The sequence below is a fragment of the Ostrea edulis genome, chromosome 5 (assembly GCF_947568905.1).
Source record: "Ostrea edulis chromosome 5, xbOstEdul1.1, whole genome shotgun sequence".
In the NCBI taxonomy this organism is placed as follows: domain Eukaryota; kingdom Metazoa; phylum Mollusca; class Bivalvia; order Ostreida; family Ostreidae; genus Ostrea; species Ostrea edulis.
In genome coordinates, this window is record NC_079168.1 from 8,914,492 (window position 1) to 8,921,066 (window position 6,575).

The window sequence follows — 6,575 nt, forward strand, 5'->3', positions numbered from 1 at the left end:
ATGCCTAATTTTTGTTAACACTTTACCCATGAGTTAAAATGACAATTGTACAACACAAAATTCAATTATTCAAAAGTGAATATTTCATGATATTTATACTATGAATAAATTTAAGATTTAATTTTGGGATAAATGTAGTTTTATGAGAAATATCTGTGAAAATGACATTTATTCATAACATGACCCACAGTGCTGTAATTTTTAACACCCATTCCTCCCCTTTGGCTCCATGTGTAACCGTTATGTACATGTACAATATTTAAGAAATAAGGTATCATTTTAAACTATTTATCGGGATATAAATACGGGTTGGTCACATGATCAAATTCCATAAAGCCCGAAGGGCTAGGGTGTAGGAAACGAAATTTTAAACATACATTAGTAAGACATTGCAATTGTTTTACATAAATGTTTTTATTTCTGATGAAACCCCACTGCTTGGAATGCAAATAAAATCAAACACATTTTGTGATAAACTTCTTTAGTAAGCGAGAGCGATTGCTAGGTGTGTATTGCCATAGTAAAAGTAGTACCTGTAACCTACTTTTAACAAATGTTCATACGCACAGCTTCTGTGGACCCCGTATAGGTATTTATACAGTGCTAAATACGTATTGCTCGTCATAGTGTTATATAGGAGAAAAGTGTAAAAAAAAAAATGTGAATATTTAAGAAATAAGGTATCATTTTGAAATATCTTTTGGGATATAAATACGGGTTGGTCACGTGATCAACCGAAGGACTTTATGGTTAATTTGATCACGTACCAACCCGTATTTATATCCCGATAGATATTTTAAAATGATACCCTATTACTTATATTTACATTTTTGATCGTTTTTATACAATTCACATTGTTGCCCTACATACATGTAACGCTTCATTCAAAATGACGACAACACAAAACAAAGTTCCATCAAATGACGACAACACAAAACAAAGTTCCATCAAATGACGACAACACAAAACAAAGTTCCATCAAATGACGACAACACAAAACAAAGTTCCATCAAATGACGACAACACAAGACAAAGTTCCATCAAATGAAGAACTGTTTTAATCATTAAGACACTGAAAAGCAAGTATATCAGCAAACACATATACATTAACTCAGGAATATGTAATTGAAAATTCTTCATTGTGTCTAAATTGGTAACTTTAGAAAAACTGGTTAAAACGTACTGCGAAAGGGTGTGTGTGTGTGTGTGTGTGTGTGTGTGTGTGTGTGTGCGCAAAGTTACAGTTTTGCTGCGTCCTTTCACTTTTGAAAGTTGAAGACCGACATCGAAAGATATTCTGTGGACATTAGGGAGTTAACAGTAGACTGAAGTGGAGGATCATGAAGAACAGGACGGCAGTCGTCAGGTGTAAGCAAAGCATTTATAGACAGGACAGAGGCCGCAGATGAATCTTCTGACAGAACTGACATCGCAGAGGATGTGGAAGTGTACGAAGGTAAGGAGCGGTTTTGATTTGGATTTATAATTGTTGACAAACATGAGCTCACTGAACGCTTCTGTTGACTCGATAAATATCTGTTATAGGGTTTCAATGACGCCTCGCTTCGATGCCCCGGCATAAAATGGCTGTGACACTCAGGCAGTGCGATGTGTAGAAAAAGTGAGTAGCTAGTAATGATGAGCAAGAAGGCCTTTACCAAAATTGTAAATTTGATGACCCGTGGGGTAGGGGTTCTAACCCCAAGGTGGGGCCAGACTTCGTATACAGTGTCTATGTGTAAAACACTTAAATATAATTGTCTTTAGTGCTATTGATACTAAATTAAAACTATCTGGATATTTAGAAAGAGCAGATAGTCCTTTACTAAAATTGTAAATTTGATGAATCCAGGGGTAGGAGTTTGGGTATCAGGGTGGGGCCAAAATGGTCAGTTATTAAATATGTGAGCAATAGAAATTGTTAACTTTTTCTTGATAACTACTATTCCAATTCTTTTCAAATTTGGTATGAAGCATCTTTGGGACAAGAGGGACATGACCTGTAAATTTCAGGATTCTTGCACCCCTGGGGCTTTAGGGGCGGATCAAGAACTGTCCAAAAATGATAAATTTTCAAAAATCTTATTCTCTACAACCGCACATGTTTAAGAAAATCTAAATGCATAGTGATGTAGAGCAAGAAGGCCTATACGTAAATTGTAAATGTCATGATCTCCGGAGTAGGGGTTCTGACCACAGGACAGGGCAAAACTTACAATATAGTGTGTATGTGTGAAACACTTAAATAAACATTTTGAGTGCTATTGATACTATATTGAGACTGAATGGATATTTAAAAAGAGCAGGTAGTCCTTTACCAAATTGTAAATTTGATGATCCCAGGGGTAGGGGTTTCATATTAGGGTGGTCAGTTATTAAATGTGGGAACAATAGAAATTTTTAACTTCTTAATAACTATCATTCCAATTCTTTTCAAATTTGGTATGAAGCATCTTTGGAACAAAGGGGAGATAAATTATAAATTCCAGGATTCCTACACCCCTGGGTCCCTAGGGGCATGGCAAAGAATATTTTAGCTAAGTAATTTCTGCTCAAAATATACCAATTTTCAAAATCTTCTCTACAACCGCGCAAGCTCAAGAAAAAACTAAATGCATGGTTATGTAGACCAAGAATGCCTCTACCACAATTGTAAATTTCCTGATCCTCGGGGTAGGGATTTTGAGCCCAGGTCAGGGCCAAACTTACGATATAGTGTTTATGTGTAAGACACTTAATGTAAAACTTACACGGTACCAATTTTGATGCACCAGATGCGCATTTCGACAAATAATGTCTCTTCAGTGATGCTCAACCGAAATGTTTGAAATCCGAAATAACTATGAAGTTTTATAGCTAAATATAGCCAAAAACAGCGTGCCAAAAAAGTGGAGCCAAATTCATCTTTAGTGTTATTGATACCAAATTGAAACTAAATGGATATTTAGGAAGAGCAGGTAGTCCTTTGATGATCCCAGGGGTAGGGGTTCTGACCCTGGGTTGGGGCCAAACTTAGTTTAAAGTATTTATGTGTAAGTTTTCTGATACTGAATAAAATCTAAATGCATACCTAGGAATAGCAGAAAAGGAGGTACAAAAAATGGTGAATTTTACAACTCAGGGTTTTGACTCTACGATGGGTCCAGATTAGTCATATCTTTCAATGTTTTAATGTTAATACACCTATCATATTATCTAAAGCCTTTCATTAGTGTATGCACTTTTGATGGCATTAAAGTTTTAAGAACACATCTTGTTTTATACTGTTACTGAACATTAGAATTTAGCTTACATATTCAGAACAGGATTTTTTCTTCTTCTAGATTTCATAGCCCTTGGGAGTAGTGATACTTTTTCACTAATACTCAGATGATCGGTAAGGCCTGTGGGCCTCTTGTTTCTTTATATACTTTACCTGTTGTTGGTGTTCGTATATGCATCTGCACCTTATGTATCAGGATCTGGTTTTTTTAGTGAATAAAGAATTAAGATATTCAGGTGGTAATTGACCCTCTACTTCGGTATGAAATACTAGTGTTATATAGAAACTTTTCCCCATAGTGGTTTTTCTTCCCGGAATACTGGCAATATAGTAGATTTACCCCATAGAGAAAAGTTATTATATATCAGAATTGCCCCCATAATAGTGTTTCCCGCTCCCGTGTTTAGTTTTACAGAGAGACAATCGGGTTTTAAATCAATTAATTACAGTAAGTTCAAAATAAGAAGTGATTCTCTACAACTGTAAGAGGGCACTTCTTGGTTTTGAGATCTAAATGTCACAAATTCACAGGTGTTCAAACTACAGTATAGTTACCTGCCCATTCTGTAGTTTTGAAATAAAATATAACTTTCTTTTAAAATATCTTACGTGCATATATATGTTAGATGGTAATACTTAAACAAACGATTACTATGTATAGAGATCTCAGTGTCAGATTCAAATTTTCAAGTTAGAGGGCAATACGAAACCTTGAGCATTGGAGAAGGCGAAAGTCCCCCAGCAAGTCCGGATCATCCATAATAGGGGCCACAGAAATATTTATGTTCACAATTGTTTCATTTCACACGCCCTACACCTACTCTGAATCCACCACTAGATCCGAACTTGCCATTAGAAGATATCAATCATTTTCAAATGTGTACAGATATACATGTACAGTATAGCGTCTAAGTTTTTCATATAATATATTCATTGTTAGCATATTCCCGCGCTTTTCCACCAGACTAGGTATTCCTTTACAGCTGGTGCGTTTAAGAAAACATGCACAACAACTTCTTTCGTATACGAGACATTTGAAAAGCCTAAAATGGACCTATTTATGCATGAAAAAGTGAAGATAACAGTGATCGAGTATAGGCAGCCCTTCACCGGCAATGGCGAGGTCTGCATACGAGTAAAACATTCTCGAGAGGGACGATAGACAATATTCAATGATTATCATAAATACAACATACTGACGCTGCTACCGTTTAAGCTACATATACATGTACATGTATATCAAGTAATGTATAAGGGTTTGATCAAGTTAACTTTAAGCATTATTTCTTTACGAAATATTCCGTACATGTACACGAATGGGATTGGGCAGCAGAAACGGTGTGTTTTAGCTCTCTCCAAGGGTTTTATATGAAATCCTGAACAATTAAATCCCTGTATATAGGATTTGTGCTATATTTGGATCACTCTAAATTCCCAGACATGTAATTACATTCATGAGTAGGCCTATGTGAGAGATTTAAGTACTGTATTTATTATATTTCTGTTGTCGTCTGCTGCCTTCACCGTTACTTGTTTAACCTTTAACAACTTGTTCTGAACTGTAAGCTCTAGACTGCCTCAACTTATCTTATTTCTACTCTCGATCTTTCAAAAGTCACTAATTGTGTGATAAAAATGTCATTCAAGTCTTGTCGCAAACTTTTCAAGTTTGTAAAACCGTTAGAACAGCATGTGGGCATAAAACGCATTTCAATATACAGTGTAATGTTAATTCAAATACTTATCATTAATAATTGTCTTAATTACAAGTTTTCTTCCTGATGTTTATAGTATACATTTGTAATGATATTGTCTTGTTACTGATGTAATTAAATTTTATGTGCGGTTTTCGGTTTTATAAAAATAAATAAATGAAGAAATCAAACGAGGATACCAATTTACACGAAATTTTCTTACTGCGTTGAAGTGTTTGAGCAAGTGGTAGGGGATCTCACCAAATGCTATTTATCATTGAAACCAGAAATTATTGCGTCACCTGATAGGCTATACATTTTTTAAGATTTATCTGTAGAAGAAAAATATGGGCCACTTTCTAACACCTCCTCACAGACATCTACACTTTCCATAGTAAATTGCCGTAGGGGTTGATTGTACCCTGCGTTAAAAGCACGACTGTATTCTACCTAGGAATGCTTGTATCTCAACTGATTCGATATGCAAGAGCTTGTTCTGCGTATAGTCAGTTTTTAAATCGAGGTAAGCTACTGACAAACAAGTTGATGGTACAGGGGTTTCAACAGTCTCGATTGAAGTCAGCATTTCGCAAATGCAATGGTCGTTATAACGATCTAGTTCGTCAATACAACCTCGCATTGGGTCAAATGCTGTCTGACGTGTTTCATACCGATTGTTAAACCGTTCTTGGCACACTGATTTTGACTGCAGATAACTCCGTTTACCTGATCAAGATATAGGGCTCACCGGTCAACAGGGGATGCTTACTTCTCCAAGGCACCTGATCCCACCTCTGGTGTGTCCAGGGTTCCGTGTTTGCCCAACTACCTATTCTGTATTGCTTATAGGAGTTGTGAGATTGATCACTGTTCGTTATCTTCACCTTGCATCCAAATGAAGTTTGGCCACGGTGAATATGGAGTCAAAATAGGTATTGCTATAAAGAATGTATTTACAAAAAATATCAAAACTTTGCCTTAAATAGTTTCAGGAGATATTGATTAGGTCAGGTTTTTGAGAAAGTGGGACAAGGTCACAAAATCAAATACGACTGTATCAAAAGATCATTTTGTCATAAAGTATCTATGTATGAAATATGGAAGCCCTACCTTGAATAGTTCCACAGCTATTTAACCAATGACGTTTTCTTAAAAGTAGGTAGAATTCCAAGGTCACAATGTCAAGGGTCATAGCATGAAATGAAATGTCTTGCCATAAGAAATTATATATACGAAATATGAAAGATCTACCTTAAAGAGTTCAGAAGATATCGAATAGGTTAGATATTTAAAAAGTAGGCCCATCTCCAAGGTCAAGGTCACAAGGTAAAACTTCCCGAAATGAAAAGGTCTTGTCATAAGGAATCTATAATATATGCAAATTATGAAACCCCTAGCTTAAAAGTCCAAGAAATTTTTAAAACGATTTTTCATATATATATATATATATATATATATATATATATATATATATATATATATATATATAATCCAAATAGAAAGAGTTGATATCACACAGTCAAAATAATTCAATAAAAAAACCCAGGAAAATCACTAGCGCTCTCTGGATTTTAACATCCATCCTCAGGTGAATACAAATTAATAATGAATACAAAGTT